The sequence below is a fragment of the Herpailurus yagouaroundi genome, unplaced genomic scaffold (assembly GCF_014898765.1).
Source record: "Herpailurus yagouaroundi ecotype Mexico unplaced genomic scaffold, PumYag 164, whole genome shotgun sequence".
NCBI lineage: Eukaryota > Metazoa > Chordata > Mammalia > Carnivora > Felidae > Herpailurus > Herpailurus yagouaroundi.
This window is the reverse complement of record NW_024412405.1, coordinates 19133457-19161414: the sequence shown is the minus strand read 5'-3', so window position 1 is coordinate 19161414 and position 27958 is coordinate 19133457. Positions and strand designations below refer to the sequence as shown.

Genomic DNA, 27958 nt, shown 5'->3' with positions numbered 1-27958 from the left:
ATTCCACATGTAAGTAAAATCATGTAGTATTTTTCCTTTTCAATGAGTTTATCCATTTTTCTGTTGGTGGACTCTTCAGTTGCTTCCATATTTTGGCTATTTTAAAGAATTTTAAAGAATGTTTAAAAATATTTATTTTTCAGAGACAGAGAGAGATCACGAGTTGAGGAGGGGCAGAGAGAGAGGGAGATACAGAATCCAAAGCAGGCTCCAGGCTCTGAGCTGTCAGCACAGAGCCCGATGCAGGGCTTGAACTCACAGACCGTAAGTTCATGACCTGCACTGAAGTTGGACACTTAACCAACCCAGGAGCCCCCATATCTTAACTATTTTAAGTAATGCTGAAATAAACATGGGGTGCATATATCTTTTTTGCATTGATGTTTTTCTATTCCTTGAGTAACTGCCCAGTAGAATTACTGCATTATATGGTATTTTGATTTTTAATTTTTTGAGGAACCTCATACTGTTTTCCACAGTGGTTTCCCAAATTTACATTCCCACAACAGTGCATAAGACTTCCCTCTTCTCCACATCCCCACTTGTTATTTCTTGTCTTTTTTATATTACTTATTCTAACCAGTGTGAGGTGATATCTCATTGTGGTTTTGACTTTCATTCCCCTGATGATTAGTGATGTTGACCATCTTTTCAGGTGTCTGTTGGCCATCTGTATGTTCTTTGGGAAAATATCTATAGGCAGGAGATGCTTTTAATTGTAATTTTTAAAATGTATTTTTACCTGTCTAACTTACCTGTCACTATTTATTAGTAGAACGCGGTTATGCCAAGATTAATTAAGCAGCAATGTCATTAAAACAGTGAGGAATATTGACATACCAAGAATATTAATCAGCATCTTGGTCATGTGTCTAGTAAATTATTAGTTGGAGCAAAGCACTGAAATTTATTTAGCAACCATTGTAATTAGTTTAGCACAATTTTCACCACAGGACCAAAACTAAAGGCAGATTTTAATGTATCTGGATTTACTGAATTGTTGTTTCTAAGAAGGTTTCCAATAATTTTGTGATTATTCTCCTATAGGATAATGGTAAGCATTATAGTGAGGAGATTTGACTTAAAAGAGCATGGGTCAAATTTAGAAAAATTGAAAAAACACCTATATTGCTTTACAAACCCTGGGTTGAAGTGCATTGTGTGTTTATCCCTAAAAAAGAAATGAGTACATAATCATTAAACAGTTAATAGACCGATGTTAGCTTTAGCTGGTATGGTTCAGTATGCTGTATTTTACAGTGGAAAGCAGATAGGCAATAGAGCAAAGGAATTTAAGAAAAGGGGAAATATATCCAACAAACATATTTTTTCAGGGTCATCATTTCCTCCACAGATGCAACAGTCATTTTTGGCAGGTACCTTTTCAAAACAAAAGACAGAGCTTAATGCAATGCTGGAAAGCCAACATATCTAGAATTTATGGTACTTGGAATAAATGTAGTTATGTATTTATTTAAAAAATTTTAAGTTTATTTATTTATTTTGAGAGAGAGAGAGGAGAGAGCATGATCACAAGTGGGGTAGGGGCAGAGAGAAGGGGAGAGAGAATTCTAAGCAGGCTCTGGGCTGTCAGCTCAGAGCCCAATGCTGGGGTGTGAACTCTCCAACTGTGATATCATGACCTGAGTCAAGATTAAGAGTTGGGCACTCCACCAACTAAACCACCCAGGTGCCCCTAGATATAGTCATTTAGAAGGGTGAATTAATTACATTGGAAATATGTCAGAAGTTATGTCAGTTGTGTAAAACAGAAACTCACTGAAAAATTGCAGAGAGGATAACTCAGTTTTGTGAAGATTACCTATTACCACAGAACGGAGAGAGTAAGCCATGGGCTGGATAGAGTGTAATCCGGTATAGAACAGAGGAGGAAGAATTCAGATTCCAAAGTAAAACAGATATAAAATGTAGGAGCCAGCTCTTGGAAAGAGCTGGTTGGTAAATTTTCCCAAATTTTGAGAGCTAGTTTACTTTATATTTTTAGCTAAAAATTGCCACAAAGAGAGTTGTTACACCACCATGATTAGTACTTGTTGCAATTCGAGGCTCCTCTCCATAGTCTTAGCTGATTGCTAAATGTTTACCAGCTTATCTGGATAATAAGTTAGTTTTATTACGCAAAATAAGCTGGTTTACTAAATGACATATAACTCATATATATATATACTATATAATATGATATTTATAAATAATAATATTTGGATAATAACAGTAGTAACATAATAGCTTATTTGGCGAAGGAGGTCAGAGGACAGTCAATTAACCATAGTGGGGTTATAACCATATATGAGTTTTAGTTTAAGTTTATATTGACTGATCAGCAATAAGTAGATTAGAAAATGAGTCAAATTTTGCTGATCATTGAGAAGCAGTTTCTGCCTTCCACCACTACCAACGAAACTGCTTTCTTTCATGTCACCAGTGACCTCCATATAGCCAAATTCAACAATCATTCCTCAGGCATCGTCCTGACTGACCTATCAGCATTTAGCACTTTTCATTTCTCTCTGCTTCTTGGTACCCTTCTTCATGTGGCTCTACAGCTATGACCTACTCCTCATTGTCATCCTGCCTTGCTTGTTGCCTGGTCACCATCTCCTTTGTTGGTTCTCTCTGCCCTCTTCATATTGAAGCACCAGAGAGCTGAGGCCTCGGTCCTTTTCTCTCTTTGCACCAGGGTTTGTCAGCCATGATGCTACTGACAGTTGAGTTCAGATAATTTTTTTTTATTTTGTGGGGTTGTCCTGTGCATTTTAGGATGTTTAGCAGTGTCCCTGGCTTCTATCCATTAGATGCTACCAGCACCTTATGCCTCAACTTTGACATTTACCATGTCTCCAGACATTGTCCAGTGTCCTCTGGGGGGCTAACTGGCTTTTGGCTGAAAACCAGTGACTCACACTCTTTGCAGTCTTGGTGATTTCATTCAGCCTTACACCTTCAAGTATGTCAATATGCTGTTGATGAACATATTTGCTTTGTTATCTGTCTTTTTTTTTTTTTTTTACAAAGCCCACTCTTGTGTATTCAGCTGCCTACTTGACATGTTCAGTTTGGTGTCTGTAGATATTGAAACCTAAGATATTCAAAACTGAACTGATCTTCCCTTCTAAACTTTCAACCTTCTAAACCTCAGCCTTCTCCCTCTTTTCATATTAATTCCAACCTTCAGCACACCACAGACTAGTGCTAATGGTGGCTTAAACAACAAGCATTGATTTTTCAAAGTTCTGGAGGCTGAGAAGCCCAAGATTAAAGTGCCAGAAGATTCAACAGCTGGTGAAGGTTCTCTTCCTGGGTTGCAGGGGACCATCTTGTCACTGTGTCCTCATATGGCTAAACAAGAGGGAGAGAGAAAACTCTTGTTCTTTCTTCTTTTTAAGGGGGATTAATCCTATCAGAAGTGTCCAACCTTTAGGACCTAATCTAATTTATTTCCCTCCTGAATGTGTCAAGAAGAAGCAGAAAATGAGAATAGTTTTTCCAGATAAATTGGACCAAAAGTAACATAATTCCTTCCATTGTGAAAATTTTGGAAGGACAGAAAATCTTTGTCTCAGAGCAGTATTTTAAATATAACTTAGTGATACTCCTTTGGTATATTCAACTTATTCATTCGTTTACTTTCTCTTAACTTTTGCTTACAGGCATTCGTTCACGTAAATATATTTATGTTCCTAGTATGTGTCAGGTCCTCTTCTGGTTGCTGAGGGTGCAGATTTGAACCAAATAAACAAAGCTCCTACCTACCCTCATGAGCTACATTCTAGCTCATGTTAAGGATATGAGATAATTTCTCTGTTGTAAAATCGGGACTATAAAAGGGAAAGAGTGATGTGCAAGTGGCATATTATTTTAGATAGGCTTTTTTACAGATTATTTAAAAGGGAGAATCAACTTTTCTCAACATGTTCAGAACACTTAGTATTTCCTCAAATAATCAAGTGAAAAGCATCTGATACAGCATGATAGACAGAACTTGTAATTACCTCTCCTCATTCTAAATATTTAATATATATTATTAACGCAGTATATTATTGATGCTTCTTTTTGGTGCAAACTTGTTTTTGGATGCTTGATATACAAATATATGTTAATGTATTCTAAGTGGCTATTCATTTCTTCTTAACACATTTCCTGTAATGAATGGTTGTACTAATGATGAAATTTGAGACAACTTTATCTGAAATTCTGTGTTCTTCATACAGGTGTTTATCCCCATTATTTTGGTACTAAGGTGATCTCATGTAAACTTTGTGTGAAGTGTCTTTGACAAATTCTAGAAAAGGGTGATGATCTCTTAACCAGACTTTATTTATTTTTTTTAATGTTTATTTATTTACTTTGGGAGAGAGAGAGAGAGAAAGAGGGCGTGCGTGCATGTACTCACAAGTGGGGGAAGGGTAAAGAGAGAGGGAGAGAGAGAATACCAAGCAGGATCAGCACTGTCACCACAGAGCCCAAGGTGGGGCTCAATCTCACCAACCATGAACTCTTGACCTGAGCGGAAATCAAGAGGCAGATGCTTAACTGACTGAGCCACCCAGGCGCCCCTCTAACTGGAAGTTTTCAAACTTTTTCTAATCAGACATCTCAGTCCATGAACATAATAGTATTTTACAGTTTAGCAAATTTGTTGTAATTATTAGTTTGAGAGGCATGATTTTGCCATTATCCAGGGAGATAACTGCAGGCAATGGTTTGCATTTTACACATCTTTGTGGTCTAGAATCCAATATAGAGGGCAGCTACTGAATACAGAGTTAATGAATCACTGAATACAGGCAAGCCTGATGGAAGGAAGGACGGAAGGACAAAGGAAAATTGGTTTAGTTTTCTGAAGAAATTTGGCAAGATCGAAAATCACTCTCTTTGTGGATGAACCACAGATGTGTGCTTGGAATAAGTAGGGTATGAATGATTTTATGGACCATTCTGCCACCATATATCTATATTTTTTTACTCTCATACCACTGTGAACACTTATTGATTGGCAATTTGGCTCAGGCATTAACTGTTGATAAACCTGGACATTTATAGAACTGATTTTATTTCTTTTTAAAACATATATGGGTCAATAATTTTTATTATCTTGTTATTCTCAGTAACCCATACACTTAATAGTGAAAGTATCTTTTTCTCATGAAGGGCAATGGTTTCCCTGCTCTAACTCAGTCTAATCCCAACAACAAACTGTAGCTTTCTGTTTGGGGATCCTTTTGTTGTATCATCATATCACTAATGCTTTTCTTAGATACTTCTATTTCTACTTCTTGGGATGATTTATTGATGACTCTTTTGATGGGCACCTCTGAAGAACACTTCCCCTCACTTCCCCTTCCTGTTGCTCTACTTCTAGCTATATTGATATGCTCAGTTCTTCCAGGTTATCTTAGTCACTTTTCCCAAAATGCTCACACCTTTCATTTCTGGCTTGCCACATCTCGTGTGTATACCTGGTAAATGAGGTCCTTACCCTGCCATCCCGCCCCTCCCGTCTGCATCCTGTGTGTTCACCCTCTCCTTGACTACAGACCCTTCTGTGCTCAGCCCAGTCTTTCTCTGGACTTCCTCTGGCGCTACTTTTGCACATGCTGTCTTTCAGAAACGTGGCAAAATCCTCTTTGCTATTGGCACATTCCTGATCTCTGTATTTGTGGGTTTAAATCATTGCTTCTTTATTTCAATCCTAATAAGGCATCAGAAGGAGAAGGAATAAATGTCTTCATGTGACTATGTTAAGCCAGAGCAGCTTCTCTCTCTCTCTCTCTCTCTCTTTTGATTCAATATTTGATTGGTTTGGTTTAGGTATTAGTCTTGAGTCTGCACTTCTTCTCTCTGTGTTTTTTTCAGTGGCACATCTTGACTTGATTTTTATCTTCTTCCAAGGATAAGAAACTTAACTCTTAATGTTTTTCCCATGGTATATCAAGCTTTAAAAATAGCATTTAAAATTAAAATTACCTGTGCTTAATAAACTTCAGTTTTACCTCCAGTACCATGGAATCGCTCTACTTTAATAAGTTGAGCTGTACTCTTAGCAATAACTATCATTTATTCACTTTATATAATAGATTAGTATAAAAACACAGCACAGGCTCACATAAATGATCTCACTTTTAAAAAGACAGTTTTGATGTTTGCCTAAAGAAAAAAATCCATATGCATCTTTCCCTTGCAAAATTCAGTTTTGATGTAGAAATATAATTAACTTCCTGAATCCTCAATTCTAGACTACTTTCTTCTTCCTGGTGTTTTCTCATTTATTATGTCATTTAGAGAGCACTTTGAGTCCAGTGTTGTGTCTAATACTGTGTTAAAGTTAAAATGGGTATTATCATTATTAAAAATGGTGGCATTATTTATTTATTTATTTATTTTGAGAGAGAGTGAGCAGTGGAGGGGCAGAGAGAGAGGAAGAATGAGAGAATCCCAAGCAGGCTCCACACTGTCAGTGCAGAGACCTATGCAGGGCTCAAACTCACAAACCATGAAATCACGACCTGAGCTGAAGTTAGACGCTTAACCGACTGAGCCACCTAGGCACCCTAAAACAGTGGCATTTTTAGAGGTAGGACTCTAATCTGGGAGTTTTGACTCAGTGACCAGTGGACCTTTCTGATTTCCTCTAGGATATTTCTGAGTATATGGGGGGCAAAGTCAGCCTCGCTGGGAGCCACCACTTTACTCAAAAATAACTATGGCCAAGGGGCAACTGGGTGGCTCAGTCGGTTTAGTGTCCGACTCTTGATTTTGACTCAGGTCATGATCTCATGGTTCATGAGTTCAAGCCCTGCATCAGTCTCTGGGCTGACAGTGTGGAGCCTGCTTGGAATTCTCTCTCTCTCTCCCTTTCTCTACCCTCCCCTGCTCGTGTCTTCCTGTCTCTTTCAAAAAAAAAAGGTAACTACTGCCCAAACTGTATTCAGTATTAGCAAGTAACACATAAAGAACTGAGGAATATTTCAGCTATGTCCACACCATGGAGTTTAGTCTACTATAAAAGTACTTTGCTCACCAAATACAATAAATTCTGTCTAGTTAAAAAAAAAATGGTGGCATTCTTATTGATATCAAATGATTTGTTTTTATCAGTTGAAAGAAGAAGAAAAATAGAGAAGCATTAATATTGAGAATACATTCTCTCCTCCATATTCTTTATTAGTAATCAAATAAAAGCAGCATTCCCCATTTTTTATTTTTCCTCATGTGAATCATCTCAGATCATGTCAACAGAGTTTTGCCGTTTAGGAATTCCTAACTAAGGCAGATGACCATGACTCAGTCAAGATGTTTAGAAGAAAGGTACTTAGCATCCAACTTAGACATCAGAAAACGAATTCTTGAAAGGCAAAATTAAGAGCTCTACATCAGCCCCTAAAATGAGAGCCAACAATTGGAATGTGTTCTGTCGGCAGCTGATGTTGACAGAGTGCTTTTTCTGCTAGGTGAGCCACACAAGACACCAGGAAAACAAAGTCACAACCCTGTGGAAAGCAGGTGGCGTGCTGACAGCTGAGCTGCTCGTGATACCTCAGCGGGCCCTGTGGTCCTGTTGTGTGGTTGTGTTCCCATCAAAAGAGCACCCGTGAGAGCCACCGGATTGACAGCTTGGCTGACACGTAGCTGGGGCTTCTGCAAATATTTACATTAGGCGTCAGAGAGAAGGATAAGCACAGATAATGGGGCGCAGTGTAAATAGGAATGTATGTGTTAGGAAGATGATCTTTCCCTTCTGAATAACCAGGGGAGGATTTTTGTGAAAAGAGTGATTTCAAAAGTGTAGGATAATTTGAAAAGCAAAACGAACAAATCTTCCCAGGAATGGAAAGATGTCCTTTTGATCGCTTAAAATGTCATTTACCTATGTTTTTCTTTGAAAATTTTCCAAATTCATTTACCTCTTGATGCATATAGTTATTGTGTGCTCATTCCCCCCCCCCCCCAGGTTATAAAATGTATTATGGCAGAATCTATAATAATCAAGGCCTGGGTATATCCTAGATCTATCTTGATTACAGTACATTCTGTATTCAGTATATGTACAACATAGGATTTGCTATAGTTCTTTGAATATTGTAGGTCCCCCAAAAGTATTTGTTGAATAGATTTCCTGAAGATATTAGTTATTTTGCAAGAATGGCAACATAATTGCCATGTAAGAATGAATTTAATTATTTCATGTTTCTGATAAGTGTTTTATTGAATATCAAGTTAAAAAACAAACACACTGTTAGCAAAAGGCTTGGTATCTTTTACTGATATTTAAGGGCTTATTTTAAAGACTTCAAAGAAAAGAAATAGAAGAAAATGTTAATATTGGGAATACAACTCCCTCACCCATATTCTATTAATGATAAAATGAAAGCAGCAGCCCTAACTTTTTATTTCTTCAACATCTTAATAGTCAAAGTCCTTTTATACTTTTCTGAACTTTATCCATTATATAACAAAGTCACATGTCTTTGAAACAAAAAGAAATTGACATTTTCATTTATAATTTATAAATGCTTCAGAGGTGATACTAGTAACCTGATTATTTTTATATTGATAAAAAAAATCATGGACTTAAAATTTTTAAAAAAATCACCAAAAAACAAAACAAAATGTTTCAATGAAAAAATCATTCAAACATATGCAACTCAACATTGTTCGCAGAAAAATAAAGATACAACACTTGTAAATTTATGCACCTAAAAGAGAATGACACCTGTTTTGGGTTTACAAGAGATGGAATTAGCACATGTAAGTAGCTATTTAAGCGTCTCACTTATCTTGCTTTCCCATTGTCTATTCCTTCCACGTAAAGAAACCGGCACTGAAATGTTAAGGATCAGAAGTTTAAAATAGTAAACATATGTCACTCAAATTCCTGATACACTAGTGAGACTACGAGCAAGGAATTCAGACAAGCCATATAGATCATCCCCTTTCAACCTTCTTTATTATCTCATAGCAATCAGATTTCCTCTCACAGTATCTTTCTTGATTTTATTTCCTATCATTTAATCGCTAATGTGGCTATTTTTGTGCCGAGTTCAGGTTACGCTCAATGTCTTTTGTTCATAAAGATAAAAATTAAACCCCTGTGTCTCACACTTAGGGGTAAGAATCTAAGTCAGTCAAATGGCAAGCATTCTAAGAGAATTTTTAGAGATAGGATGGATTTTTAAAAGGAGATTATGAAATTTCTTTTCCCTACATGTTTTGAAATACAATCTTGTTTGTTTCTAATGGTCTGGATGCAATGGAGCAGATTTTTAGATCTGCAAGTCTAGAGCTCTATTTTTATTCAGTCTTTTTATGTGTAATATATACAATTAATACATTTCACAGTTATTACCTCATTTGTTTCCACAGTATCTTTACAAGATAAAACAGACTGGAATATCTTGAGTTCTTAACTATAATGTTAAAATTTTCTCCTTTAAATTTTTAAAAGACCACATTAGCTTTTTATATTATTATATATTTATTATTCAAGTCTGGGACAGTCTATATACCTGTTAGGTTTTAGAGGCCAATCTTAATGCTGTTTTCTCTTATCTTTGAAATTCTCATAAGTTGGAATAATGTGGGAAGATTTTGATAGCCTAGGCATTGAATACAAATGTCAGGACCATTAATAGTAAGACAGCAATTTTTTATGGTTTTATCTAAATCCAAACCAGATGTTGAGTGGAGATAATTGCCTATGACATCCAGGCCTGTGTTTTTGTTTTGTTTTGTTTTGTTTTGTTTCCTCAGAAATAGAGTATTGGGATTGTTTCTTTGATTTTGCTTTGGATACCTCAGCCATCTGATTTGTGCACACATTTTCGAGTTTAAAATGGTTTGTTGGCTTGAATTAGCTTAAATTTTACACAGCTTTCACAATATTCCCTGACACAGTTCTTTCTTGAGTTCCTTATGTTGTTCCCCACCCAACCAACAACTGCTCTGGCATCCCAAGAGAGCACGTCTCTGAGAGTATGGATTGTACCATGTAGCTGATGACCTCAAATCAAACTGATAGTTCACAAACTATAGAAGCAGAAGTAAAGTGAGTCGGTTGTCTATTTTGATGTCATAATTTGGTAATGCTACAAGACTACATGTCAGCAGAGGAACTGCTTCTACTAACATTTATCAACCGCCTGCTGCATAGTGGGCAGCGTGAAACATTTTGTTGTGAGGACCATTATTACTGTCACTGCTTGCACACTGCAGAGCCGACCTGTACAAAGCCACACGCCCAGTCATTTGTTGCACCGGAATTTGAATCCAAGCAGCTTCATTCACTCCAGTGTCCACATTCCAAATCACTGCAGACCTCTGTGCCACCAACAGGAAGGCCGTGGTTCTCTGTGGTTGGGCATGTCCACATACCACATTCCTCAATAAGTTTTCCTCCTTGGAGGCATTTTCTGCTGGACTCTATGGGCATGGATTAAGCAGACGACTTTATGAATTAAGAGTATAAATATTCAAACACAGTCCTATTTGTGTGTTCACATGTCAGATCTGATAGAGCAATTTGTAAATTATTGGAACCATGGCAGGTAGCACTTAGTATTAGCATGATTTAAGAAAAGAGCCCTGGACTTAGAATCAGATAAGCTGGACTCGTGTTCTGTCTTCTACTTGATAAATAAACGATTTGGGCAGATTAGGTGAGCTTGGTGAGTCTGGTCACTCATGTATAAGAGGAGGCAGTAATGCTTTTTCCATGACCAGATTGTTGTGGAGATTAAGCAAACTAATGCAAAGTAAGAGTAAACAAAGTGAGGGGCGCCTAGGTGGCTCAGTTGGCTAAGCTTCAGTCAGTCTTGTGTTCGGCTCAGGTCATGGTTTCATGGCTTCCTGGTTTCGAACCCCACGTCGGGCTCTGTGCTGTTGGCGTGGAGCCTGCTTGGGATTTTCACTCTCCCTCACTCTCTATACCTCCCCTGCTCGCTCATGTGCTCTCTCTCTCTCTCACACACAAACAATAAGTAACTAATAAATAAACAAAATATAAATAAATAAAATAAACAAATAAATAAAACAATAAATTAAAAAGTCATTTAAAAAAAGAGTACACAAATTGAAATATAGCAAGAAATAAATATATATGATCATGTCCTTTGCTTTCTTCCAAGGTTGATGGTTTAAAAATAGTTAAATTGGAGCACCTGGATGACTCAGTCGGTCAAGTGTCCGACTTGATTTTGGCTCAGGTCGTGATACCAGCATCAGGAGACTGAGCTCTGCATCGGGCTCTGCTCTGAGCTCGGAACCTGCTTGGGATTCTCTGTCTCTTCCTCTCTGTCCCTTGCCCCTGCTTCCACACACACCCTCCCTCTACCCCTCTCTCTCAAATAAAATACATTTTAAAAAATAGTTAAAATTATCTGTTAAAAGTATTCAGAGACTCAGCGTACATTGCAATGGGTTATTTCATTTTTGACAACTGTAATTGAAACCGGAAATAATTACCAATTCTTTAAACCTTTGTTATAAGCATTATTGTTGACAAATATATTTTTATTAAATTTTTTTAAATGTTTATTTTTAAGAGAGAGAATGACAGAGTGCAAGCCGGGGAGGAGCAGCGAGAGATGGAGACACAGAATCTGAAGCAGGCTCCAGGCTCTGAGCTGTCAGCACACAGCCCGAAGTGGGGCTTGAACTCACCAACTGCAAAATCATGATCTAAGCCTAAGTCAGATGCTTAACTGACTGAGCCACACAGGCACCACACTAATAAATCATCTTAATTTAAGTATTAAGATGTTAGGTTGAATGATTCATTATTTAATACATTTAATAAATAAAGATAGTTTTTAAAATATTTTTGGAATCTGGGGTATCTGGGTGGCTCCATTAAGCATCCCACTTCAGCTCAGGTCATGATCTCATGGTTATTGAGTTTGAGCCCCATGTTGGGCTCTGTGCTGACAGCTCAGAGCCTGGAGCTTGCTTCAGATTCTTTTCTCTCTCTCTCTCTCTCTCTCTCTCTGCCCCTCCCCCACTCACACTCTGTCTCTCTCAAAAATAAACATTTAAAAAATTCTTAAAAAAATTAAAAAAATATTTTTGGAATCTGACCCCCCATGGAGACTTTATAAAATCAATTTAAAATTTATCTGTAGGGGCACTTGAGAGGCTCAGTCAGTTAAATGTCCAACTCGGTTTTGGCTTGGGTCATGATCTCATGACTCATGAGTTGGAACTCTGCATCAGGCTCTGCACAGACAGGCGTGGAGCCTGCTTTGGACTCTGTCTCCCTCTCTCTCTGTCTCAGACATAAATAAACATTAGAAAAATAAAATAAAATTAATCTCTATTTTTAAAATTAATGAAAAAAAAAAAGAGCAGAATAAAGCAGAGTATACCATTCCTAGTAAACCTAAGTATTTTTTTGTGTGAAATTTTTCATTTGGTTTTACACACATGCGTGTGCACACATGCAAAGACATACATACACACTCACTTGCCTGGTCATATATATGTATATACTGGTTTGTGATATAAATATTGAGGGGTGCCTGGGTGGCTCAGTCAGCTAAGCATCCAACTTTGGCTCAGATCATGATCTCATGGTTTGTGGGTTCGAGCCCCGCATCAGGCTCTGTGCTGACAGCTTAGAGCCTGGAGCCTGCTTCAGATTCTGTGTCTCCCCCTCTCTCTGCCCATCCCGTGCTCATGCTCTGTATCTCTCAATAATATTTATAAAAAATTTAGGGGCGCCTGGGTGGCACAGTCGGTTAAGCGTCCGACTTCAGCCGGGTCACGATCTCGCGGTCCGTGAGTTCGAGCCCCGCATCAGGCTCTGGGCGGATGGCTCGGAGCCTGGAGCCTGTTTCCGATTCTGTGTCTCCCTCTCTCTCTGCCCCTCCCCCGTTCATGCTCTGTCTCTCTCTGTCCCAAAAATAAATAAACGTTGAAAAAAAAATTTTAAAGTGTCACTGTTTCATGGCGCAATTAGTCTCCAAATAGTATGTTTGTTGCTTGTGTTCATTAGAAGGGTGACCGTGTATTGCTGCTGGTATTGTTTGTACTCAATCATGATTTTTCTCTCTTGTCCCATTACCACACCCTTGTGCCAACACATCCTTTACAGGTATGACGTTGAGTTTTACCTCAGTGCTCGCCAACCATCATGCCAAGTAATTTAGAAGAATCTCCTGACGTCTCTTGCTTAAGGCTAATGATTTATTTAACTGATACATGCTCTTTGCTAGCAGTTGTTAGCCATCAAAAGGCAGCTTGGTGAATTGTAAAAAAAAAGATGAATTCTTCTTTTTCTTGTTTGTACTTTGTCCGATTATTCTTGCTAATTCTAATGGTTTTTGGTGTGCTAAAATTATCTCAGGAGAACAGTTCAGTAACTGCATAGCACATTTGGATCACAAGTCATTGTGCCATCTTGAATTCCTAAGACAGGGAGTTTTAGCAGAGCAAAAGTGCAAGAAAGACCTGCCTGTTAGGTTGAAATTTTACTGGAGAGGTTTGCATGTGAACCTTCACTCGGGCTGAGGCAGCTGGAGGAAAGGAGATGAAATCTCCGTGCCAGACCTGGCAGGCCAGGTTGAAGTGCAGGCCACACAGATCCTCTCACAGATGTCAGGAAGTGGAGTGAGCAGAGAGTGAAAGCACCCTGATGAGTCCTGTTTCATTGTGGACTGCTTCAGAGCTGGGGGGAAGCATCCCTTCTCTGAACCACGTGGCGAGGCATAGCCTTTCCCCATCCCTCCTTCCCTGTCTCTGTCCCTCCGCACCCCCCTTAGAAAAGTGGTCAAGAAATAACTGGCTCAAAAAATGTTAGGGCTAAGAGAGAGAGTATGGTATAGTTGACATTGTACTTTTCAAAATATTTTAATAATCCAGCTTTCTATACTCCTTCACCGCCAACCTCTGAGTTTTACCCGCACCTCCATGCAAAACTGAGCTGAAAATATTTAAGCTTAAAATGAGAAGTGGGGGGTACTGTGCATATAAAAATATGGTTAAAGAGTCTTTGCAATTTTTTAATCCCTTCATACTTATTTCATGCATATGCTTAAGAGCTATTGGAAAGGAAATTTTAATATTTTATTTTCCCAATTAAAGAGTTGTATTTTGCTGCCATTAAGATACTGTAGGCTTTGCTTTATTGGATCATTAATTAGCACTTTGAAAGGTTGAAGGGACTTGTTCAGTGCGCATGTATCTTGCAGCACACAAGAGGTGTATATTAATGAAAGACTAAAACATACCCAGGAGTCCCTTATTGCCGTATTAAAACATTTATAAATGGGACTTTAATTTAAAGTGCTGCTAAAATGAAATGAAATGCTATATTGATTCTCAGGCCAGATGCTTTTTAGAAAATGCAGTGTTTTATTCCCACTCCAAATTATAACTTCATAGCTGACCTGGACACACGCAAAGATAACTCTGATGGCTGAATGCAAACATGTGAGCATCTCTGGAATACTTTTTGTACACTAGGTGGCAGAGGGTTTCCGGGAATATCTCTCTGTATCAAGTACCATCATTTTGTTTAGCTTTGCAACTGAAGAGAAAAATTATTAAAGTTTTGGTTTTTTTGGTAGTGGGCTAAGTTTCTCCCTACTCTTAAGTGGGGAAGTAGTTAATGAAATTTAAACTTCATGTTTTCTTTTGTCGAATCATTAACAAATGCAATAGATTTTCTCCGTAGTGAATTAATTTTTTTCCGTGCACAATAGCAGAAATAGGGTTTTATTGTTTTTAACTTTTATTTAATTTTATTTTGCTTAGCTTAATTTCGCTTTATCTTTATTTTAAATTTTACTCTAAAACAACCACATATTTGGGTGTCTGGGTGGCTCAGTTGGTTAAGTGTTGGACTTTGGCTCAGATCATGATCTTGCAGCAGCTTCTGAGTTCGAGCCTGCATCTGACAGTGCGGAGCCTGCTTGGGATTCTCTTTCTCTCCCTCTCTCTCTGCCCCTTCCCCGTGTGTGTGTGTGTGTGTGTGTGTGTGTGTGTGTGCGCGCGCGCGCGCGCGCGCTCTCAATATGAATGAGCTTTAAAAATAAATAAATAAATGAAACAACCTAATATCCGTTCTTCAATAGCATGATTATAATGAATGTATGACAGGGGATAATGCTTATCATTCTCACTACACTTCTTTATTTTTTAAGGACCTTTCACACAGATTATCCTCTTGGATCCTTACAATAACCCTGAGATATATTATCCTTTTACAAAACAGGAAATAAAGTTTAGACAAGTTCTCTGAGATTTAGTAGTAAATTGGAAAACTAGACCTAAAATACTGGTGTATTTTTTTCCCATTCTTAGTTTCGACTTGGGCACAAGGAAATTCAATTAGAAAATTTGACTAAAGATGAGCTAGAAGCTGTAAGTATATTAGTAGAAATGGGAAATGGAAATATACGTTTTTTTAACGCTGGCATATATACACTATTTTTTTAACGCTGGCATATATACACCAAACCAACTGACTTATTTAAAAATATTACCAGCAATACCCCAGATTATCAGCATTTCATATTATATCACAATGTTTATTTGCACTATTATTTTGGGTGTATTTGTAATAGAGTCTCAATGCATTCGATGCATGTTCCTTTTTTGGGTTATTGGAAGAGAATAGTTCTTTTTGTAACAGATCAGTGCTTCCTCAAGCCTGCTTCTCAGACCAACTAATATCAGATTCACCCAGAATTTATTAAAGATGCAGACTTCTAGGTCCTACTCTAATCCTAATTAATCATACTCATTGGGAATTAACGCAAATATTTCCATTTTCTTTTTTTTTTTTTAATTTTTTTTTCAACATTTATTTATTTTTGGGACAGAGAGAGACAGAGCATGAACGGGGGAGGGGCAGAGAGAGAGGGAGACACAGAATCGGAAACAGGCTCCAGGCTCTGAGCCATCAGCCCAGAGCCTGACGCGGGGCTCGAACTCACGGACCGTGAGATCATGACCTGGCTGAAGTCGGACGCTTAACCGACTGCGCCACCCAGGCGCCCCAATATTTCCATTTTCAACAAGCGTCCGAAATTTGGTCACCAGCTTTTAAGAAACAATAGATTTTACTTTTTTATATGTAATATAGATACAAGAAGAGGTTATCTAAATAGGGTTATGATTATTCCAAATATCCTTTTCAGATATCATAAATTATCACATAAATTTTATTCCATGTGAAAAAAAGATTGTGTAATAAATTAGTAAGTTAATTAGACCTATAAATAAAGGCAATTGGCACACACACTCATACACAGTCATATATGTAGAGAAGGCGCACTACAATGGAAGGTTTTCTTTTCTAGGTAAACGGTCATAAATGTCCTCAGTCAAAATTAGTTAATGAGGCAACATTATCCTTTGGAAAATAATTTAAGAAGTACCAACAGTTTTGTTTGTGCTACTGGTTTTTATTTCTGATTCGTAAGTGATCTAAGAACTTTACTTCCCTATACTTGTGTTTTTACTTAGCCATACTTGTTTTAGTATAAATTTGGCAGATTTAAGTACTGGTGGTAATAATATTCTTGAGGGGTAACAATTTGTTATGCATGTCAGTGAATAATTGTAAATGCACCCGTGTCAAATGAATTGAGCAGCTAAACAGTATAGTCACCACACATGTAAGAGAAAGCAATATAATGGAAGATCAGTCGTACAATGAAGTATTTTCCAGCATTTGATTTGGGAGATATTCAGAGGAGCAACAAGGAAAATTAAAATTTCAACTAATTTTGGAGATATATTGTTAACAATATTAAGTACATTTTGTTTGTTTTTTTACTGTAAGATTTTTTCAAAACATTAGGCCAATGTACAGTAAATTTCTTGGAGGCAATTGTATACTTTACAGTTTCCTGAAAATTTTGGAATATTTTGGCAACAAAATATTTTTCACTTAAGTGTCTTGTAGGATTAGTATAGTATGGAAAAGGTTTAGAAAATCTGAATTCAAGGGGTACCTGGGTGGTCAGGTAAGCATCCAACTCTTGATTTCAGCTTCGGGTCATGATCTTAAGGTTTGTGAGTTTGGGCCCTGCATGGGGCTCCGCACTGATAGCACGAAGCCTGTTTGGGATTCTCTCTCTCCCTCTCTGTTCCTTCCTGTCCTCCCTTTCTCTCTCTCTGTCTCTCTCTCTCTCTCTGTCTCTGTCTCTCCCTCTCCCTCTCCCATAAATAAATATTCTTTTAAAAAGAAAATTTGAATTTAAGATTACAAAAGCAGTGATGAACCACATAAACTACCCTTCTTAGTCTACTTAAGATAGTTTTTTTTTTCTTTTTTTTCTGGCAGAAAACGATTGTGGATGATTTCAATATGTCTTATTGTAAAAGTTTTAACAGCTCCTCCTATCTTCCTTCATCCCAAAGGCATAACTATCTCTTTTCCTAGTGATGAATTCCGCTTTTTCATGACTTCACACATGACAAAATAGCCTAGGAGGACCCAAATACAATAGGAAAGAAAGAAGAGTGTACCAAATTCATGGGTTATTGATTATAGGTCTGCTGGCTCTGATTTTGTGCCTTCCTATCTTTGTCATTACTATGGATTCTGATACATCCCATCTATTAGGAATTCACCTCTCTGTCTGCACCTTTGAACTGGCACTGATCACATGGAATTAAATCCAAGTCCAACTACAAAGACTGTTACTTTTATAAACTTTACAATTTTATAGTTACAATAATCATTCAGTTGCATCTGTTTTAATTTTCTAACCACTGTTAAGCATACAGCAACTGTATATTTACAGCATTTTTGAGAGATCACTTCTTTTAAAAAATTGGATAGGAGGTCATCTATTTATTTCTGTGTTACAAATTGCCTTGAATATAATGCTGCTATAGGCAAAACAAAATCATTATTAGTATCCACTGCAGTATGGATTTGTTATACAATAATACTCCAGATAGGAAGCTCCAGAATGTTGTTCTCTGCATATGAATCTGTGTGAAAGTCACATATGGAGAACGTCTTTCCTCAACGATACAATAACATTGCAGCAAATGTCTAAGTACACGTTGCCATACTTCTGCTCTCAGGACGTTTTCTCGGTGTAACCACAATGTGGCGCTGCAGTGTCAGTGAGCCCCTCCGATGTTCCAGGACAGTGCGGAGTCCAGGGATCAGAAACCTATCAGACAGTGTGCGAACGAAGGGAAAGTGCAGCACCTGAAAGCTTGCTTTATGGGCTGAGCTGGAAAGATCTGCACCTGCAATAAAGACAATATTTATAAATGCATTACCTCAGGGGGAGTTAACTAGCATGGACTCAGAGTAATGCTTGTATTAGTCCAGGTTATAAATATAAGAATGTCTTTTTAGAGTCTATTAAATCTTCCTGCACTATTTCCTAGAACCGTGAGATCTTGTCTGTCCCTCTATATTCAAATGCTTGTCTAATGCATGCATTCCTGTTGTTGTGCAACTACAGAATAAAGGAACACTGCCACGATTATGAAAAAATAGGAGAACCCCAAATACACCTTATGAGAAAAATATTGTTGAAGCACTTTAAGGCTAGCTAATCTGTACCCTACAGCAAACTTGTGAAACAGTTCGAACCTGTATTGTGACTCATGTTCTCCAAGCGGGGAAGCAAAATCCCAGAAAGCTTTAAAACATTGCCCAAATTTAAATCTAGTTGTAGAATCAACATTAGGGTCTGCTTCGTCCTCTTCTATTCCATAATTTCTTGCATTTTTGCTTGGTATATTGTCCATTATTCCTGGACTTGCTGTATCGTTTGTCTCTGTACTTACCCATCCCTCCCCACCGCCCAGCACTCCTGTTCTTACTCACCAGCGGACAGAGGGGGTCACTTCCTCAGTTTCTTTTTCTCCTGTATGCCCACTTACTTGTTGGAATAAGGAAACATAGTCAATAGCAGAAATGAAGGTGGGGATTGAAAGAAGGAGAGCTCTTGTTTGATTCTTTCTGTCCCAGTTCTCAAGAGTATATTGGTAGAAATATCCTGACCTCTGAATTACCATCAAGAAGTACAGAGCTCAAATGAAATCTGTATTCATCATCTCCCACATATGTTTTGCTTGTTAAAAAATTTATTTTGTGCAGTGTGAGACCAAAGTGTGATGTAGCCACCACCTTTCTGTGGTTTGAAGCAGAAATTCCAAAGTGGGGCACTTCAATCTGCAGGTACCTATGTTTGTTCTTTAAAGCTGGAAAAATTCTGATACTTATGAGCCCTTATAGTTTGTGCTGGTCTGTTTGGATCCTCTTGCAATTATATGCTGAATATCGAGAGGAGCTCTTTGACGCATAAAACAGGGTTTATAATGTGCGTGTTTATCTTTCTAATTTTATTTTTTTTCTAGACCCAAGAAGACTTTTGGTTTTTTCTTTTGGATTACTTTGATGCACCTGTTATGATCCTGCTGAAAGCTCTATTGCTTCTCTGGAGCTCTGAGAAGAGCTTTGTACCTTTGAAATTTTCATTAGCTTTTGACTAACTGCCAAGACTGGGGCCGTTGTGGTGCGGTACAGAAGGACCCATGCACTGGGTTGCCAAATCCCAAACTCTTGTTTAGCGTGACTGCAAGAACCTCTCCAGCCCTCAGTACAGTAAAGAGAATCTGTGGAACAGAATCCTATTCCTTGCTAGGTGGTTGGTGCAAAGGCAGCGTTAGTGCCGGGAAATCCAGAAGCCGATAGGGACAGCACCAGAACATGTTTTTCAGGTGAGGGGTGGGAAGGTTCAAGGAAGGGGCGGATGAGGTTTGCCAAATATTGAATATAAAGGAAGATATTTTTAAAAGGTGCCAAGCACTGACCTTATTCAAATTTCTTCCACCTTGTGTAGTAGACACAAGATGCAAGATGTTTTGGATTAGAAATAATAGAGTTAATATAGAATATCAAATTAATTTTTAGAAAGTAGAGTGTTACCATTTTTTTTTGAAATTTAACTGAATGATACTAGCACTTAAAACACCTCCTCCCACAAGAGTTAAATGCTATCAATGTATATACTGATTTTGATAAGATAATCAATATTTAGGCTAAGATTTTTAGATTATCTTAAATGAAAGGTTTAATGTAACATTCAGGAATCCCTAAAAGTACTCTTCAAATTCTGTCACATAAACATGTGTATTTATATCTATGTCTCTGTATGTGTCTCTCTGTGTATATAGATCCACATCCATTATATCTAACTGTCTCCCGTTTTTGCAGGCTTTGTAAATTCAGTTTTAACACAGTATGTGAGGGAAAGGCTCCTGCCCCATAGTATTCTGTATTTTTACAGATGTAACATTGAAATTCATTCTCAGCTTCTTGGTGGAATGCAGTAGCTTTTGATTGCTGATGTTCTACCATCACTTTGTTTGTGGACTGAATGCTATTTTACGTGAGGACGGCAGACACCTGAGGTCTGCTTTTTATGTACACATGCATTTGGAAGATTTCAAGGACGTTACAGACATCACTGCATTCCGGTTGTCTTCAGTGCTAACTTGAGAGGGCCGGCACCAGTGACTGGAGAGGCTGCTGTCTTCATTAAAGAGCAAGCCCAGAGCACGCAATGCTCTTGGTGTAGAGTGAGGGAAAGCAGTGTAACTCTGTTTACACCCCTGCTTTCCTTGAATCTTTTAAAAAAATCTTTTTCTAAGTTTACTTATTTATTTTGAGAGAGAGAGAGAGAGAGAGAGAGAGCGAGCGAGCTAGCAGAGGAGGGACACAGAGCGAACAAGAGAGAGAGGATCCCAAGCAGGCTCCGCACTGTCAGCGCAGAACCCAACGTGGGGCTCAAACCCTCCAACCGTTAGATTATGACCTGAGCCGACAACTCTGCCGCCCAGGTGTCCCTTTCCTTGAATTCTTCTAGTACTTGATTTTTTATAATTTTGTTTCCTCAGAAAATCTGATGGAGGTGGTGTATTAGGCAATGTGCTGGCCCCACTGACACAGATCATCTGACTTAAGGTGATGAAAATCTGGACCTGATTCTACCCCATCACATATGTCACAACGTAACCTATATTCCTGCTCCTATTGGAATAGGAGGCTCTGGCCCCAGCAGTGCCTCCCCACCCTACATGGGACCCGATTTCTCACCCAAGACAAATAGAGTTCTGCCTCTGCCTCTGTTTGTGTTTTCCTATTTAGTTTCCACTTAAAAAAATAGATTTATTCACAAGTTAGAAATATTTTATTTTTCCTAAAGCAAAAAATAATTTCAGTGAGATTCCCCCCTTTCTTCCCCTTCTTTTCTTCCTTCTTTTCCTCCACTTCTTCCTCCTCCTATCCCACTCCTTCCCACGTCTACTACACAAGCACATCGTGAGGTACTTGAAGAGCACTTACCTGGATTATGTCTGGATGGCAAAGGAATATCACTGGTTGCCCCATTATTCCAGAAGCTTACCTAGCTAAATAATGTTACACAATCTAAGTGCTTGGTCCTCAGAGGGATCGATAAGGGCTAAGTTAGCCCAAAAGGGCTTCATTTAATAAATATTTAACTATGACTTACTGTGTGTAATTTATTTGTGTTTGACTGTACTGCCTCCCACATTCACCCTTCTGCCATTGTAAGCTCTTCATGGGCAGGGATTGTGTTTGTCTTGTGCAAATTTGTGTGTCCTCTGCCTGTGACACACAAGGCAGGCATTGGAGAGTATTTGTTGAATGCATGCATGCATATGCAGTGAATGTGTAAATGAATGTCTATGGAAGAATTGTAGGAGGTACTTTTTTTTTCCTTTTCAAGGAGATTCTTTTTTCTTCCCTTGATAGAGAAGCTATTCCCAGACAAATAGCATGGGTTAGAGGACTATGAAGGGCAAGATGGATTTAGTTTCAGAGAGGGAAAAGATGCTGTCAGTGGGGTTACTCATGGCTCGTTCCTATTCAGTGTAGTTTAAGGAAGGGTGAATTCATGCAGCATTGAAATCAAGGGGAAGATAATTAACTGCTTACTCATTTATATGCCTTCATCCTAGGAACCAGCTGTTTCCTGGATCATATTTTATTACAAATTTTATTTATAGTAGGTCTTTGTAAGAAAAACATCCGGTGCAGCAGAGCTCAGCAGTTGGTGTATAGTAATGCATATTTTGAAGCCCATAGAAAACACTCTGTGAGCTACCTTGGAAAAGCAAGGGTGCCAGTTCCTCTCACCCTTTTTAAAGCTGTGAAGGATTTCTCCTGGGGTTTTGGCAAGTGGTAGAATGGAAAGATAAGTAGGCTGGCAGTTAGCCATGATGGATCTGAATCCTGACCCTTCCGCTTGGCGGTGTGGCCAAGGTGAATTAACCTGGGTGTGGCTCAGTGAAAACTTGCCTCCCAGGGCAAAAAGGGGTGAGGAGAGAGAGATGTCAAGTATGTGAACTCAGAACTCCTCTTTTCCTGTTTCCCTGTATGCATTTTTTCTTGTTCTGAAAGCCTGCTCACACAATTTAGGAATTAATCCCATTGGAATTATTTTACTTGTGCTAGTTGTGAATTTTAACTTATTCTTAAGCACTTTGTGGGAAGGCCCATATCATATACCTGCTCCATTTTACTTTGTAATATACCTCAAGATACCAAAATACAATGCCATCTCTAGATATATTTTTTCTATTCTTAGGAATAGGGATTGAACTCCCTTGGATTATGAATGCACGGATTTCATATTGCATTTTCACCGTGTTTAACTGAAATGAATTGTTTTTATAATACAGTCTAAAAAAACAGATGTTATACAACTTAACGAATCAGGGTGAGAACAGCAGCTGACCCTTGAAAAGCATGGGGGTTATGAGAACTGACTCCCCCAACACACACACAATTGAAAATCAGTGCATACCTTCAACTCCCCCAAAACACAACTACCAATAGCCTACTGTTGACTGAAGCCTTATTGATGACATAAACAGCCAATTAACATATTTTGTATGTTACGTATATTATATACAACATTCTTATAGCAAAGAAAATGCTATTAAGAAAATCATAAGGAAAAGATCATACATTGATAGTACTGTATTGTATTCATCAAAACCAAAATCCACGTATAAATGGACCTGTGCAGATCAAACCCGTGTTGTTCAAAGGTCAGTTGTACATCTTTTGGAGCCCTTCATTGTAGCAATTGTTATGAATCGTTTCAGAGAAGCTTGTGGAAATATGCAGTCATGTCTGTAGATGGCACCATTGCACCAGATGGAATGAAACCATAATTAGGTATGTGAGTTCTTTCCCAGAACAGTCCACCTGTTTAGTGTCAACTGTATGCTTAAGAATCCACGACACCAGTTTTTGGAATTGGGAAATGATGTCTGGGAAGAAGATATGCATTTTTGGGGGCGGGGGAATGTGAAAAATCAAGGACAACCTGTTGAGTTCTGTAGTAATTGTTTCCATTTTTTAAAAGTATTTTAGAGGAGAAAAGACAGTTGATGAAACATCCAGATGGGAGGCTTCACTTTTTTTCAAGTGTTTATTTAAATTCCAGTTAGTTAATGAGAGTGTAATATTAGTTTCAGGTGTATAATTTAGTGATTCAACACTTCCATAAAACACCTGGTGCTCATCACAAGTGCACTCCTTAATACCATCACCTATTTAACCCGTTCTCCCACCCACCTCCCCTCTGGAAACCATCAGTTGATTCCCTGTAGTTAAGAGTCTCTGGGGTGCCTGGATGGCTCAGTTGGTTGAGCATCTGACTTTGGTTCAGGTTGTGATCTCACCATTCGTGAGTTCTATCCCCGAATTGGGCTCTGTGCTGACAGCTCATAATAAGTAAATAACCATCAAAAAAAATTTTTTTTAAAAAAAGTCTACTTCTTGGATTGGGGAGGATTCACTTTTATTTTCTGGAAACATTTAATTAAACTACAGAGGACCACAAGTAACTGGACTTATACACTGATTAATGTCAGTCCTAGAACACCCAAAGTAAAATTTTGCAATCTTCCCTATTCCTCCAACATACTTTATATGATAAAGAAATTTTTATTCATTTTTTCATTTTCTTATGACTAGTTTTCTTTCTCATTTATGTAACCTGTTCACTTCTTTTTTTTTTTTTAACATTTATTTACTTTTGAGAGAAAGAGACAGAGCGTGAGGGGGAGAGGGACAGCAAGAGAGGGAGACACAGAATCAGAAGCAGGCTCGAGGCTCTGCGCTGTCAGCACAGAGCCCAGAGCGGGGCTCAAACTCCCGAGCCGTGAGATCATGACCTGAGCTGAAGTCGGACACTTAACCGACTGAGCCACCCAGGTGCCCCGTCTTTTTTCTTTATTAAAAAGATCTGTGATTAGATTTATGTGTTTATTTATTGTATTAGATTTATGTGTTTATGTGGTCAGGGTAATAACATTTCATTCTTTACATACACTTTTGTGGTTTATGAATCATTAAGGGAAATTTCACCTAAAAGGGTGTTTTTGTAAACTCATTATTGGGATACATTATTGGAATAAATTGTGCAGTCTTGTAATAGAAATTAGCATCTGAGGAATGCTGTTACCAAATGCAATTGATATATAACATGGGGAAGTTGTTTATATTCTATTCTAAATTGCAGTTGATTGAGAGAAATGATAAGCACCATATTGTTTGCTGCTGATATATGTAAATTCTTTATTTTTTAATTATTGTGTATCAGATTGTCCAGTGGCCTGCATAGAGCAACTACTAGGCCTCTCTACTTTCAACAAATTGCACTGGGACAAATATTGCATCAGACCTCATTGATACAAATAGCAAACAATACTCAACTTTTCATGTTTCTTTTTATTATAAATAGTGGGACTTCTATGTAATTGATATTGTTAAAATGATCCTAATAAATTAAGTTTTACATAAATGATCATAGCTATGATTATGTAAATATTATAGTTCTAAGGTTATTTATATTTATCCTTAAATATGACACATAGCATAAAACATAAATGTGCAATTTAATGAATGCATATAAAGTGAACCTCACATAAAGACCATCAAATCAGAAGATGTAATTTTGCCAGCATAGGGTCTCTTGCCAGATTGTAAACTGTTTCCCCAGATGTAACCGATATTCCTGACTTTACTGAGAATCATTCCCTTGCACTTTATTTTATTTTATATTTATTACTTTTTAAAATATTTATTTACTTTGGGGAGAACACAAATGGGGGAAGGACAGAGAGAAAGGGGGACAGAGGATCCAAAAGTGGGCTCTGTGCTGACAAGCTGACAGCAGTGAGCCTGATGTGGGGCTCCAACTCATGAACCATGAGATCATGACCTGAGCCAAAGTTAGATGCTCAACCCACTGAGCCACCCAGTTGCCCCTCCCTTGCATTTTAATATATATCATCTATATATACATTGTCAAGTAACAGTTTTGCTTTTTTTTAACATGTGTCTTACTGTATATATTATTTTGTGGCTGACCTCTAATGCTTAGTATTTGTAAGATCCATCTATTTTAATATGTGCACCTGTAATTTATTCATTTTAATTGCTGAATATTTTATGACTATCACACAATTTATTGATCTGTTGGCCTGGTGGTGGACATTGGGCGTTTCCATGTTGGGGCTCTGAAGAACAATGCTGTCAGTAGCTGTCTTATATGTATATACTGTTGTACGTGTGTACGTTTCTCTACAGTATATACTGAGAAGTGAAATTGCTGGTCGTAAGTTCTTTTGCGCTCTGAAATTTGCAAGGTAATTCTATATGGTGTTACAATATCGTTGTACCAACTTCTGCTCCAACCAGCAGAAAATGAGACTCCTGTTGCCACACCTTTACCAATACATAGTTTTGTCAGACTTTAAAATTTTCTGCTCTCTCAGTGAGTTAGTGATATCTTGTTTTAATTTACATTTCCCTCATTTCTAATGGTCATTGACTATTTGAGTGTCCTCTTTGTAAGTGCCCGTTTATTAAGATCTTGTCTTTTTATTAATGCTTGTAGGAGTTTTGTTGTTTTTGTTTTTCTAGCCTCTCTTTAATTATACTTTAAAAAATATTTTCTTCTATACTTTGGTTTGTATTTACCGTTGTCTTCATGGTGAACTTTGATGCACAGAAGTTCTTGATTTTCGTATCATAGAATTTATTCCAGGAAATAAAGATCGGCTCTTATGAAATTTTCTCAAAGTATAGTGGATATGTATTTCCCATATAAATGCACCTAGACCCAAGTGCACCTAGACCCAATGCACCTAGACCTAGGCCCCAGAGGGCCATATAAGTCCTGTTTGTTTTATTTTCTACTTAAATGTATTCCACCACTCGACTCCAAACTATTTTCTGTTTAGCTTGCTTTTCTCCATTACTCTACATTGATAAAGATCTCATTTATCAAACATCCATAAAAAATGGGTCTGTTTCTGAGGTGTTTTATTCCATTCCATTGGTCCAAGTGCCTATCCTTGTGTGAATATCGTAGTTTGTTAATTATTAGATCATTGTAATAAGTTATGTATGTCTGGTTGAAACTAGTTTTTTTCAACAGTGTTTCAGAGCTTATAATTTTGTATATATTTTAGAAGTAGCGTGTCAAATACTGCCAAATTTAATGGGATTGTGAGTGGGTTTACACTGCATTAAATTCCCTACAATATTTCAACTTCCAAGCAGTGAACATGGTGTATGTCCTGATTAGTTAACCCCTTTTAATTTCTTTAATGTTGCACAATAAATTTTCATAATTTTCTTGGATGATGTCTTTCACATTTGTTTATAGTTATTCCTAGAATATCTAAATTAATACTGATAGATGCTATTGTAATTTATTAAAAATTTGTTTTCCTACTGTTGCTAGTGAATAGGAATGTAATATGTCTTGTATGCCAATTTTCTATCCAGTAACTTTGTAGTACTACTTAATTAGTTCTAGAAATTATCTAAAGTTCTTTTGTATATAATACTATTAGTTGGGAAAAGATAAGGGTTTTTTTTCACTTCCTTTCCATCCTTATACATTCTATTTATTGTTCTTGTCTTGTCTCATTGTCTAAAATGTCCCCCAATGTTGAAAAAATTAGATAATGGTTTTTCTTGTCTTGATTCCAAAATTACAGTGATAGTTTGGTTATTCACCAATGAACTTTTTTGTAACTTTTGTAAATCTTAAGTCAGATAACGAAAGTTACCTTCACTTCTTATTTTGCTAAGAATTTTTATAACGAATGGGTATTAAATTTTATTAAATGGACTTTCCTTTTCAAATAGAAGTACAGTTGACATGCAATGTTATATTCATTTCAAAAGTACAACTTAATGCTTTGACAATTCCATACAATGAGCTCTACTCACCAGAATAAGAGTAGTTACCATGTATCACTATACCATACTATTAGAGTATTATTGACTATGTTTCCCATGCTGTGCTTGTCATCCTGTGACTTATTTATTTTATAATTGGAAGTCTATACCTCTTAATCACCTTCACGTATTTTGCCCATCCCTTCAACCTTGTCCCCTCCGGCAACCACCAGTTTATTCTCTGTGTAAATGGATTTTCTTTTTAAACTAGTTTTAAATTTTTAACATTTTAATTGCAGTCAACATACAGTGTTATATAGTTTTAGATGTACAACAGATGTAGTGATTCAACACTTCCATACATCACCAGGTGCTCATCACAACAAGTGCCCTCCTTAATTCTCCTTACCTATCAACCCATCCCTCCCACATATCCCCTCTGGTAACCATCAGTTTGTTCTCTGTAGTTAAGAGTCTGTTTCTTGGTTTGTGTCTCTCTCCCTTTTTTTTTTCTCTTTGCTCATTGGTTTTGTTTTTTAAATTCCACATATGAGGGAAATCATATGGTATTTGTCTTTCTCTTACTTATTTTGCATAGCATTACACTCTCTAGCCCCATCCATGTGGTTGCAAATGGCAAGGTTTCATTCTTTTTTATGGCTGAGTAATATTCCTGGGTGCACCCACACACAATCTCTTCTTTTTTTATTTTATTTTATTTTTTTATTT

General features: G+C 37.5%; 1 protein-coding gene across 1 annotated transcript in view; it reads left to right on the top strand.

The window, feature by feature from the left end:
- Positions 1–27958, top strand: part of GPC5 (glypican 5) — a 1452106-nt gene that overhangs the window by 378909 nt on the left and 1045239 nt on the right. The gene's annotated exons all lie outside the window — the stretch shown is intronic.